The sequence below is a fragment of the Vicugna pacos genome, chromosome 6, assembly GCF_048564905.1.
Source record: "Vicugna pacos chromosome 6, VicPac4, whole genome shotgun sequence".
NCBI lineage: Eukaryota > Metazoa > Chordata > Mammalia > Artiodactyla > Camelidae > Vicugna > Vicugna pacos.
Window position 1 is genome coordinate 11,194,978 of NC_132992.1, and position 13,156 is coordinate 11,208,133.

General features: G+C 39.8%; 1 protein-coding gene across 3 annotated transcripts in view; it reads left to right on the forward strand.

Annotated features, from left to right (window-relative positions):
- Nucleotides 1-13,156, forward strand: part of ZNF280D (zinc finger protein 280D) — a 241,826-nt gene that overhangs the window by 56,731 nt on the left and 171,939 nt on the right. For all 3 annotated transcript variants that reach the window (XM_072962374.1, XM_072962375.1, XM_072962371.1), the window contains exon 2: nt 422-531. The gene's annotated coding sequence lies outside the window, so the exon portion shown is untranslated. The remainder of the gene's footprint in view (nt 1-421; nt 532-13,156) is intronic.

Genomic DNA, 13,156 nt, shown 5'->3' on the forward strand with positions numbered 1-13,156 from the left:
CAGAGCCTTCTTCTCTGCTAGGTCTCGACCTTGACCCACGTCCTGTCTAGCCCAGTGTTAGCAAGAATCCTTCTAAGCCAGTTTAGTAAGAATCCTGCTATTTTTGATATCTTGAATACCCTCAATGTCTGATCAAATTTCTCATTTCCCACTCTTGGTATCTGATCACCTTGGCCTACATACAGCGAGAATCCTATTAAGTTGATGTAGTAAGAAGCCCCTTACCTTTGATGTCTCCTCTTAGTAATCTTCCATCCATTGACTCCCCCACTCTGTTCATTGGCTGTAAATCCTTGGCTGTAAATCCTTGGCTGTCTTTGCTGTAATCTCTCCCCTACTGCAGTATTCTTACTGCCATAGTCCTGAATAAAGTCTTTCTTACTGATTTAGTAAGTGTCTGAATAATTTTTTTCTTTAACAGTGATGCAGACAGGATCAAATTCATCATGGACCTCTGGACATTTCACCCAGAACCCTAGGCATGCACTTTTGAAGCCTTTGTTTCATTCCTGAGTGACTCAAGATTCATTGGTAAGTGCGATTCCTGAGCCAGTGCTCTGGACAGCAGTCTGTTGAAGCATGAGAAGGACGGACTTTGATTTTTAAGATTCTGAGTATACTTTCTGAGGCTGGGCTAGAGGCTCAGGAGTCTTTGGTTGAAAGGTATCTGTTTAAGCAAGAATATTCCTGGGTGGAAGTCTTCTTGGATCTTTTTGAGTAAAGATACATACTCCCTGACCCTTGAGTGGAAAATTCTTGGCTTTTTGGGGGACCTCTACTCTGGAAGCAGGGTTGGAGTCCCAGGTCCCAGGCCCCTTTGTTTACAAGGCACTGCTAGTTAAGAACACAGGGACTTCGCATAGACTGAAACCCCCTTCTCGTATTCCTGCTGACTATAAGCTCCACCACTGCAGCACTAGCTATGTCCACCTCCTTTCTTGTAGGAATGGCTTTACTAAGGATAACTTAGAACTTCAGTGACTTCCCCAAACTGATTCCTTTAAGACCTCTCCTTTACTATTGCATCTATTCCTCCTTTCTCCTTTTTTACTATCTTCAGTCTTCCCTTCAGCTCCCTTGAATCATTTGATAAAAACTGCCTCCAAGCCCCTACTTCCTTCATCTCTCTCTATCCACTCCTGCGAGACTTTCCCTTCCCATTTCAGCCTCTCATTTCCTTAGAGTCACTTGAACTTTAGGTCCTCTGTCCCCATTGAGGACTCTCAAGAGACTTGGAGACCCTCCAAAAGAAACTGCACATCAAGATAAAAGAGTATCTTTAAATCTCCTCCACAAAAAGAGCCTTTGCCCTCATATTGAGCAGATAAGCGTAACTTGTTCCATCTGTCACTGTTGTTACCCAGAAATAAAATTTGGATAAAAAATATAAAGTGGAGCAAAGGTAAGAGCCAACTATTTTATATAAACCACTGAGTTTTTATATTACTGTGTTTACCTGACTCATGGCTAAAATTTTAGAATGAAACTTTATGGTCGACATTTGCGTCTGTCTGTATGTTTATGTCTGCATGTTTCATATATATGTGATATTTTTCTACTTCTGGAAGATATTACCAAATTAATTTATAAAATCTCAAAAAGGAGCTCTATTCTGATTGACTTAGAGATAAATAAGTTATTATAGGTATTAAATATTGCTTAAATTCTCAGAAATATAGAAGCTAACCCAAATGCTTTTCAAGTTTATGTGATTTAGGAAAATCTTAGGTAAATAAGACTAGTTTAATATCATTGGCTTAATAAAAACAGCTGTATTCTGAGCTATCAGCATTAAGTATAATACTAACATATATTTTGTATTTGATTTTTTTACCTTTCTTTGCTTTTGTCATTTTTTTGGATGCCTGCCTAACATGCATGTGCTGTGAAAATAGTTAACAGGGAAATAATGAGATGATGTCCAGCTTTCTTTAATGTTATAATGTGCCTAAAAATAGTTTCCAAAATCTTTTTGTAACTTGCAACCTTAGAGTTAAGTGCTAAGTAATAGACAGTCATTGAATATCTAGATCACTTCTAAGTAAGGGGAGACTACTAAACCTTAAATTACTAAGCACAAGTTTAAGTTTATATACTTTTGGCTTCTTATTTTTATCTTATTTTTATTTTTTTATTGAGGTATAGTCAGTTTACAATGTTGTGTCAATTTCTGATCTGGTGTACAGCACAATGTCATACATGGATATACATATATTCATGTTCATATTCTTTTTCACCATAAGCTGCTACAAGATATTGAATATATTTCCCTGTGCTATACAGTATAAACTTGTTTGTCTATTTTATATATACCAGTCAGTATCTGCAGATCTCGAACTCCCAGTTTATCCTTTCCCACCCTCCTCCCCGCTGGCAACCACAAGTCTGTATTCTATGTCTGTGAGTCTGTTTTGTTTCATATATAAGTTCATTTGTCTTTTTTTTTTAGATTCCGCATATGAGTGATATCATATGATATTTTTCTTTCTTTTTCTGGCTTACTTCACTTAGAATGACATTCTCTAGGGACATCCATGATGCTGCAAATGGCATTATTTTATCATTTTTTAAGGCTGAATAGTATTCCATTGTATAAATATACCACAACTTCTTTATCCAGTCATCTGTCAATGGACATTTAGGTGGTTTCCATGTCTTGGCTATTGTAAATAGTGCTGCTATGAACATTGGGGTGCAGTTATCTTTGTGAATTAAGGTTCCCTCTGGATATATGCCCAGGAGTGGGATTGCTGGGTCATATGGTATGGCTTCTTATTTTTATATGGCACAGAGAGGCTAAATATATTTGAGTCTTTTAATAAACATCTTCTTTTTGACACATTGAAAAATTGCACTATCAGGAAACCCATACCTATAACAATTGTAAGAGGATATATTCATAAAATTTACTAGTCTGCTGCAGAGTGGTGGTATATGACAGACAATTCACAACTGTTTACTTTGTAGTTTGCTCTGTTTAAAAAAAAAAAAGGTGGAGGAAGGTATAGCTCAAGTGGTAGAGCACATGCTTAGCATGCATGAGTCCTGGGTTCAATCCCCCATACCTCCTCTAAAAACAAACAAACAAACCTAATTACCTCCCCCCCCAAAATAAAATTAAAAAGGCTAATAATGGTTAAATGTTATCATCAATATATGTAAATAAAACTACTAGAAACAATAAGGATCAAGGGATACAACTTTGTATGAAAAGTATGCAAGGACAGTAGATTTTATTTCTGATAAGAAAAAAGTATACAACGTATGTAGGATGGGTTTCTGTTAAGGGAACAAGATAGTATTTTTGTCATCAAGTAAAGGAGGAAAATATAAGACAAAATCTGAACAGATATAAATAGTTGTAGAAGGTTCGCAAGAAAGGAATTTTGGAAAAGAAATCTTATCTCCTGTGGTCAAAGTTGGCTAAGGTTGGATAAATTTATTTATAGGGTTTAAAAAAAAACTTTAATTTCAAAAGTACCTTGATGTATAACTAGAATTTGATTTTCTCTCTGTTGAAATAAGAAAGTTTTTTTGATTATTGGTCTGCTCTTAATAAGAGATTGTAAGAGAGTTTTCTTTACCTGATAAGTCATCCCCTAGGAAACAAGGATACTGCCCTATCATCATAATTTCCTGAGCTTTATACTAACCTTTATAATGTCCTTAATTATTTAAGACAACCAGTTCTTATCACTTTTAAAGGAGCTAACTCTTTTTTTAAATAGTCATGTTATCACCTATATTTACTTTTGAATTCTTTTTATCATTGCTTTGGTTAAATAGATAGCTAAGTATTGTTTCACAGTAACCTGGGATAATGTTTAGCCAAGTATTCAAACCTTTTGACATTTGGGACAATTTTACCTTCCCAGAATCAAACCCTGGGCGAAATCTTCATTTTGAACTGAGTTTGAGTTTTCTCAGATGACTTGAAAAATCTCAAAGGATTTTTTTCTTTGATCTTGTAAAAGGAGAGATGCCAAAAACCAATTTGGTTTATTTGATATGTTCATTGCATGAAAAGCACTGTCAAATATCAGATGCCTTAACTTTCTCTAGGTTATAGTTGCATGAATAAAATTTTGTTAGTGTAAGTGTTCAAGATATTGTATCAGATTTATCAGTGCCCTCACTGTATATGATATATTCTGGTGTAATGTTATCAGTCATAATTCCAGTTATTATTTTAAATGTTTTATGCCACAGAAATAACCAAATTCCCTTGTCAGCTGCATAATTTTTATAGTGAATTGTCATCAGATCTTTAACCACTGCCATTTTAAGTCTTTTGTCATCAACAGATAGTTTTTGTTTAACTCTGATTCTTCTTTAAAAGCACTTGCAATCTGCTATTGGCCAGCGTGCTTTATCTTGAACAAGAAGAGATTGTCTCCGAGACCCATGGAAAGGACTATGATAGGTCTCCGGGATACAGGCTTCTGATGGGATTCAACTGAGAAAGGATTTCCAGAGCTCAAGTAAAGAATCTGATGGGTTCATAAAACTGCTAACCTACAACCAAGCAGAATAAGAATTAATTGCATGAGCCTGAATGAACTGATGGACAATGATTATAGCCTTTGTTTGGAATACTGCTGCTGGATTTTTTTCTCATAAGTATCACTCACAATTTAGAAGATAATACTTTTATAAACAGAAGTGAAACATTTATCATTTTTCCGTCTGATCCCTCCAGAATTCAGAAACTCTTATTGAATATTCTCATTTTAATGGCAATATAATTATTTGTGTAAGTTCAGTAAGAATCTGTCCTCCTTGAACAAGACATAATTGGAAACATTGGTTATATAAGCAAGGCTTTGACTGGAATGTCATATTTGAGAATATTATGCTTAGAATCATATATGAAACTGAAGTTGACTTCATGGAGCCAACGCTTACAAAGTTCTTTTGGGAAAACGGGGCTAGTATCTGGTTTACAGAGTTCCAAAACTTAGAGGTGAATAAGGAAGTTCACTTCCCGGCAAGCCCAGGAAGTTTAGGATATTTTGGGGACCTAGGGAAGAGAGAAATGCACCCAAATATATAGGTTCTACAGATGAAACATGGTGGCAAGTTCTTGGCTTGGTTTCCTGGCTTTGAAAACTTTTTAAAAATCGAATTCGAGGTTATTTGTGAAGAGTTCCAGCAGAGCAAACTTTCAGAGATCTATGTGGTCGGTTACTCTTCTTGTTGCACTTATGTAAATAATAGGCCAAATTGAATGAGAACAGACTTAAGAATAATGAAAAAAAGGGTAGGTGTAGAGAGAAATCTCATGTGTCAGTGGAAGACTGTAGCATATCCCTGTGGGTTATCAGACTGTAGCCCTGTTTATTAACTTTGAGGTTTGTTATCTACTTGTAAATGGGACCAAATCCTGCCATCTTGCACGTTTTGTCAGTCCTTACTAAATCCTGGATTCTTCCAGTTTCCTCCAATATCTTGCTACAACTCTCCAACTTGTCATTTCCAATTTTTCTCCCACTTTCCTAAGTTGGTGTTGCTGAGAACCAAAGCCAGACTGTCCACTTCCTTATTGGAAGTCTTGGCTGTCTTTGCAAGCTGAAGTTGGAAGACAGGCCACCTTCATGCCTGGAGCTGCTGTGGTGGCTACTCAGGAAGAGAGCTGAATGTTCCACGTGCTCCACGCTTGCCCTGGGAAATAACCACGACTGTTACATGGATGTCTGTGCCATCATCAACGATCCTCAAATTGCAAACCTGGAAATCTGTCAGATTGCCACTGTTGTTCTTTCTACACCATCTAAAGATCCTTTGAGCTCAACATCAAGGAATCTTCTGATTTCTGAACTCAGAAATATAGTCTGCTTCAACCATTAATATTTGCTTTTCTTTTTATTTTCATATTAATTCCCCTTATTAAATGCCTGATAATTTGCACTATCCAGTAAATATCCTCTACTACCAAGTCCCAACAGATAGTTCAGCTGGTCCTTAACGAACAGAAGGAGATTGAACAAGAAATGGACTTATATTGTTCAGAGGACAGAAAAACGTCTCTTCTTTTCTTGAACAAGAGGAAGGGCTGGCAAGCTCTCAGGCTACCATTGTAGTCTTGTCTTGTCTTCACATGCCTAGACCAGTTTTAACAAGAGTCCTTACTGAGTGAGTTTAGTAGTAAAGATCCCCAATTATTGATATCTGATCACTTTCCGTATCTGATCAAGTCCCTCATCCCTCACCTTTGATGTGTAAGTCCTTCACCTGCCTTTTGCAGGGATCCCATTAAAAAAGCATCCCCTTACTCTATTTTTTTAAATTGAAGTATAGTTAATTTACAATGTTATATTAATTTCTAGTGTACAACACACAGTGATTCAGTTGTACATATATATATTCCTTTTCATATTCTTTTTCATTATAGGATTTTACAAGATACTGAATATAGTTCCCTGTGCTAAACAGTAGGACCTTGCTATCAATTTTTTATATAGTAGTTAGTATCTGCAAACCCCAAACTCCCAATTTATCCTTCTACCGCCCTTTCCCTTTTGGTAACCACAAGTTTGTTTTCTGTCTGAGTCTGTTTCTGTTTTGTAAGTAAGTTCATTTGTCTCATATTTTTTAGAGAATGCCCGTACTCTCTTTTTTTTCAATTGAAGTACAGTCAGTTACAATGTGTCAATTTCTGCTGTACAGCACAATGTCCCAGTCATGCATATACATACATATATTCGTTTTCATATTCTTTTTCATTAAAGGTTATTACAAGATATTGAATATAGTTCCCTGTGCTATACAGAAGAAACTTGGCTTTTTTTGCTTTTAATCTATTTTAATATATAGTAGCTAACATTTGCAAATCTCAAACTCCCAAATTTATCCCTTCCCACCCCCTTTCCCTGGTAACCCTAAGATTGTTTACTATGTCTGCAAGTCTGTTTCTGTTTTGTAGATGAGTTCATTGTGTCCTCTTTTTTCCTTTTTTTTTTAGATTCCACATATGAGTGATATCATGTGGTATTTTTCTTTCTCTTTCTGGCTTACTTTAATTAGGATAACAATCTCTAGGTTGATCCATGTTGCTACAAATGGCATTATTTTATTCTTTTGTATGGCTGAGTAGTAGAATACCCTGACTCTTGATGTCTCCTCTCAGTGATTTTCAATCCACTGACTCCGTCACTTTGCTCATTGGCTGTAAATCCCCACTTGTCCTGTTATGTTGGGAGTTGAGCCCCATCTCTCTCTCTCCTGTTGCAGTAGAGTCAGCTTCTACTGTAACGATCTTGAATAACGTCTTCTTTACCATTTTAACATGTGTCAGAATGAGTGTTTTCTTTAACAGGGACATCAGGCAAAAGAGGTGTCTTAATCAGTAAATAGGCCACGAAAGATACTAGAATCATTATCTCCTCTTTAAAGGTCATTTTGTCCTATCTCCCACCCAGTTTTGGAATCGCTCAAACCTCAACTTGTAGCTCGGTAAATTATCCTTTCCCCTTATTTTTGGCTGCTTAACACATTTCATGGTAATCACTAATTCATCACATGGAACTGAATAAGAACCATTTAATATGATTATCTTCTCCATTAAAGCTGTCATCATAATTAGAGCTGCAGTGAACTGTTTGCCAGGAATTATAACTTCTGCCAAGAAAAACTTGGGTGTCATTTTAGAAAAATTCCTAGGTGGGGGAGGAGGAGATCAGGACCATCTGTGTCGGGATCCAAAGCTGAATAGCGAGAAATAAAGTCCCTTTCCCCTGCTATCCACCAAACTCTGCCCAGCCCTCCAAATGGACCTTGCCAAAGACTTTAAAATGAATTAGCTTTTAAGGTAGTCTGAAGAGCACACCCTCTCAGGGAATGAGCGCCTTGGAAAAGCCACCCTTTAAGAAGAGAAAAAAGGCAGCAGCAAATAAAAATTAGGCCTTCATGCATAAGGTTCCCTAAAAGTTATTCCGCATGGTTTTGTTTGCCACCCCACTGTTTCCAGGGCAACCACCTAAGCCAGGACAGAAGTAGAAAGAGACATGAGGCTAGAATGGGACCACCCACTGCAATTCTCATTTTATCCTGATGGCAAGAACCTTTATATCGACTCACAGTGTTTGTCAGGCCTCTTGCTGTGAATCACTGGAATAACATTTTGCCCTGATGGAAGTGTGTCACAGGCTGCTGCTCCCACATCCCCCCATACTGAGGTGTTTTTAAATGGAACCAAATATCCCAGGGGAGTTTTCTCTGCACTACTAGCATTGCTTTGTCGCGCATTTTTAGATTACACACTGTAAATTATAGATAAAATACATTATGCTAATTTCTTCCTGCATAGCTTCTGGTTATTTTTAGGAAAAGTGTCTTTGCAATTCAGTTTCTCAGGTAAATGTTTAAAATGAAGAGAAAAATGAAACCAAGGCATAGGGATCCTCGAGACTGAGACTGCAGCCACATCCCAGCCCAGCCCTTTTCGATGGGCATAAATTGTGTCCACAAGGACTTTAGTTGCAGATAGTTCTTCACTGAGTATCATTAGACTTGGGTGTGCCTTCTGGCTCTGCAATGTTTTCGGCTATTGGAGGAATTTATCTCATTTTCCTAAGTCTTAGTTTACTCATCGATGAAATGAGAAGTGTTCAGCGAGATCTCTCAGATGCTTCCACTTCTCACACTCTGCGACATTCTGTGCTGACCTGGGGAAAATGCCCTTAAATCCTATAAAGCAGATTGTATCATATTTAAAAAGAATGAATGAACTCAACCTGTGAGCATTATAAAATTCAGTAGCACCAACACTCTTCAACCTACAGTCTCTCTGGTCTCTTTCCACACGGGGGTGCTTGATTTTTCACTCGTTGTGCTGGGCACCTCCCATTTGCTCCTCAAATGGACTGTCCATTTTTCTCCACCCTGTCCTTGAAGGATTACAACACAGGCTCTTGTCCTCTGACTTCCAGGTGGGTTAGCAACTGGGCAGGAGATGGAAAGGAGGGCAGAGTATGAGGTTGCTGTGAGCTGGCTGCATCCCTCAACCTAAGGTCACAGCTTCTGGAAGGCATCCTCTCTAGCCACTGTCTCCAGGTTTCCACAATGGCTCTTAGTCAGTTTGGGCTGCTGTAACAAAGTGCTGTAAACTGAGTGGCTTATAAACAACAGAAATTTGTTTCTTACAGTTCTAGGGACTGGAAGTCTAAGATCAGGGTGCCAGTAGATACGGTGTCTGACGAGACCTCACTTCTGACTGCAGACTGCCGACCTCTTGCTGTATCTCCACATGGTGGAGGAAGGGCTAGAGAGCTCTCTGGGGCCTCTTATGTAAGGGCACTGATCACATTCACTGGCGGCTCTACCCTCATGATCTAATTACCCCCAAAGGGCCCACCTTCTAATACTGTTACACTGGGGGTTGGAATTTCAACATATGATTTTTGAGGGAGACACAAACATTCATTTCGTAACAGGCTCCCTTCTCTTGCTACTTCAGGTCTAGAGGCACTGCATGATCCTTGTAGTTCTCTATGTCCTCCTCCTCCTCCTTTGAAAGTTAGTCTTTATGCAAGCCTCCTCAAATGAAGGAGTCTGAGTGAGCCATGTAGTGCTTGCCTGTACCCTGACTGATACATTCAGTTTCCTGAGACACAAATGTGACAAGACTGGAAAGGCCAATGTACCTGTTACTTCTATGTATCAATTCACGTCAAGTACATTCTTTCCCCCCTTCATTGCGACTCTGAGAAAAGGTAAGAATCTCTGTGCACTGCCGCTTGGAAATACAGTACTTGACCTCTCGACATGCTTGTATTAGGCACGATTCAGAAGCAGATAGAAACCAAAGTCTAGTCATTTAAGCAGAAAAGGATTGGATGCGGGGAATCAGATGCTCACTGTTACAGGGGATGGAGGAGTGGGCTCGAGGATGGCCCTCCAGGAGTGACTTCCAGGACACCACCCAGAGCTGACCTGTTTAGAGAGCTGTCTCTGCAACATTCAGGAAGACGGGGAATCAAGAATCCTGTGTGCCGCCTGCCAGTTCCAAGATCATACGACTTTTTGCCAAAATTCAAGAATCAGAAAGTTGTAGCCTCAATTGTTGGTCCCAAACCATATGTACCTGATTGGTGCCATCAGCCAGAAGCCCTTCCTTCCTTCCTACTTGACTCAGTTCTAAATTTAACTTTCACACAAGTGCATCTAATTGGTGGAGCCTACATCATATTCCTAGCTGCAAATGAGTCTGGGAAATCTCATTTTTAGCACCACACTAGGAGGAGAATGGGATGAATTCTGAGCAAGCCAATCTACTCTCTCTGCCACAAGATTATTTCTGAAAGCGTGTTTCAAATGGCATACTAAAAAGCATGAACTTTGGGGATTAAAAAAAAGACTAAAACTCAAATCTCTGCTTCAGGATTTACCAGCTGTGTGGCCTTGGGCAGGATGCACTTAATATTACTGGACCTAGTTTTCATCTGTAAAATGGGGTAATAATGCCGAACTCACAGAACAGTCATTCATTTATCACCTATATAGCAGATTTTTACTGGTTGTTATATTAGTACCAGAAGTTTCAGCTGGTAATGACAGAAATCTAATTGGTTAAGCAGAAAAGAAAAGGCTTTAAGGATATTTGGTAGGTCACAGAGTTGCCAGAAGGACTTGAGAGCTAGGTTCAAGGCTGAACTTCTAGGACGCCGCCGAGAAAAGGCATCAGAAGTAGCCCGAGGACACGCTGTTGCCTCCACAACCCGCTCCTCGCACTCAGCGCTGCATTCTCCAGTGCCAGCAGGAGCTGGGCTTTGCTGGTGCAGATGCTGCTGCCAGCTCTGTTACCAGAAACTTAGCAATGCCACCTCTGAAGGCCAAGGGGCAGTGGTGCCCCTCACACTGGCAAAAATGGATTCCACGTGGCATCTCTTCCTCACATTAGTGTCTTCTCAAAGGAAGTTTTATAAGGGTGACTGGTGGGGCCTGGGTCACATGCTTCTGCTCAGCTGCAAGGAAGGAAGGAAACTCCCTCTCCAAAGGCAGAGTGTTCACAAAGTGCTGGGCTCCAGCATCCACTGCACCTTCTCCAAATGGCTAAGCAAAGGGAATATTTATTGGCTCTTGTTCTCTCTCTGCTTTTCTCTGTCCAACCACCATTCTCCCCCCAAAAGTTGGCATGCTGATTTCTGAGAGCTACAAACTTACTTGCTATCATCCAAGCAGTCCCTGTGTAGAGAGTGTGTCTTTTCCCCAATAATTCCATCAAAAGTCTGTGGTTGAATTTATTGATCTAACTTGGATTGCATAAGCTTTCCTAAATCATTCACTGAGCCAGGGAGATGGAATAAATTAACACACTAGGTCTGAGTGACATGCCCGCTGAGCTGGAGAAGTATAGGTTTAGCCCTTCTAGAACTGTTTTGCTCAATGGGTGAGAAAGGTTTTATAAAGGAAAATTGGGATGCAGAACAGGCAAAAACAATAACTTTCCACTATAATCTTCCTGCAGTTCAGTATCCACACACACACTCTTCCTTCCGTGCATGCGATATCGTAAGTGCTCCCACCCATAACAGTGCAGCTCTTCCGTGCACCCCCCAAAGCTCCCTTCCTCCCCCGGCTCTGTGCCAGTTATTGTACCCAGCTCTAGGTTCTCTCAGCTGTGTGCATTTGACATTTAATTTTATGTGTCAATTTGACTAGGTTGAGGTATTCCCAGATAGCTGGTAAAACATTATTTCTGGGGGTATCTGTGAGGGTGTTTCTGGAAGAGATTAGTATTTGAATCAGTAGACTGAGTAAAGAGCTCCCTTAGCATTGCAGGTGGGCATCATCCATTCCATTAAGGGCCTAAGTAAAACACAAAGGCAGAGAAAGAGCATGTTTGCTCTCTCTGCTTGAGCTGGGACGTCCATCTTCTCCTGTCCTTGAATATCAGGGCTCCTAGTTCTCAGGCCTATGGGCTTGGACTAGGACTGGCACCACTGGCTCTCCAGGTCTTCAGACCTTTGACTTTGGACTGGAACCTCACCACTGGCTTTCCTAGGTCTCCAGTTTGCAGACAGCAGATTCTGGGACTCCTAAGCCTCCAAAGTCACGTGAGCCAATCTCTCATAATAAATCTCTATATATCCCTTTGGTTTGGTTTCTCTGGAGAACCCTGCTCTCAGGTTGGTCTAGAATATCTTGTGTGTGCCGGCAACCTATGGCTAAATGATACATTTAACCTAAGCTAAAATTGTGCAAAAAGGTCAGGATACCTTAATTAACAAGTTTTTAAAAAAATTCCTATGTGGAAAAGAGAGGAGGAACAATGACTTAGAATAGTCATTGTCCAACAGCATTGGTCACATCCTTCTTCCTAGGTATAAAACTCACTCCTTACCCCAGCAATGGAGTGAATTCCTTGGTCAGCCAAAGTAGCTGACTCTGGCTTTCTCCTCTGGGAAGAGAGTGTCCACTGGGTCACATCTGAGAAGGACAATGGGGAGCACTCATTTATGGGGCTAAACTAACTTGTGAGCCTATTTTTCTATTAAAAAGGAGTTCAGGGGCCTGGATATCGTCTTAGGTTGGTCAACAGTTTTCCGGTAATTTATTTATTTAGAAATGTAGTAGGCTTTCCATCTATATCCAACACTGAGATGTCCTCTCTCAAAGCAACAGGCCTTAGGGCTCCACCCTTCTCTCCATCCTTAAGCCATAATGCCTCCACTTTGTGCATTTCCTCAGGGCAAAGACAAACAATAGCTAAAGTTGGAAGAGACAAAACCAATCTGGTTTCCCCATCCTATGTTTTTCAGTAGTTGGGCTCTATAGGGAAGGTAAATGAAGACTTCACCACACAAGGAAAACCCGGAAAGGAGTTCTTAGGAGAGTTTCCCCTGAGAACCATCTTATCTCCTCTTAAGTTCCCAGCACTCTGGACTTTGCTTCCACTAACTGTATCTTGGAGAGAATCTGGCTTTGCCAAATGAGCAAAGTGCAAAAATTATCTGTCTACTGACTCTCCTTGGTCCCTGGCCATAGAGAAAAATAGCTTCCCTTAGCAGTTTCTGTTCTCTCTCTACTTTCTGATGAGTTAATTGTCTCTTACTTCTAGTAACTTATCTCAAGCTGAAAAAAAAATATCTAACCCAGTCTAAGCAGATGACGTTTTTCTACCGAATCTCCCAAATCTCCAGCCTGGGTAGACACATTG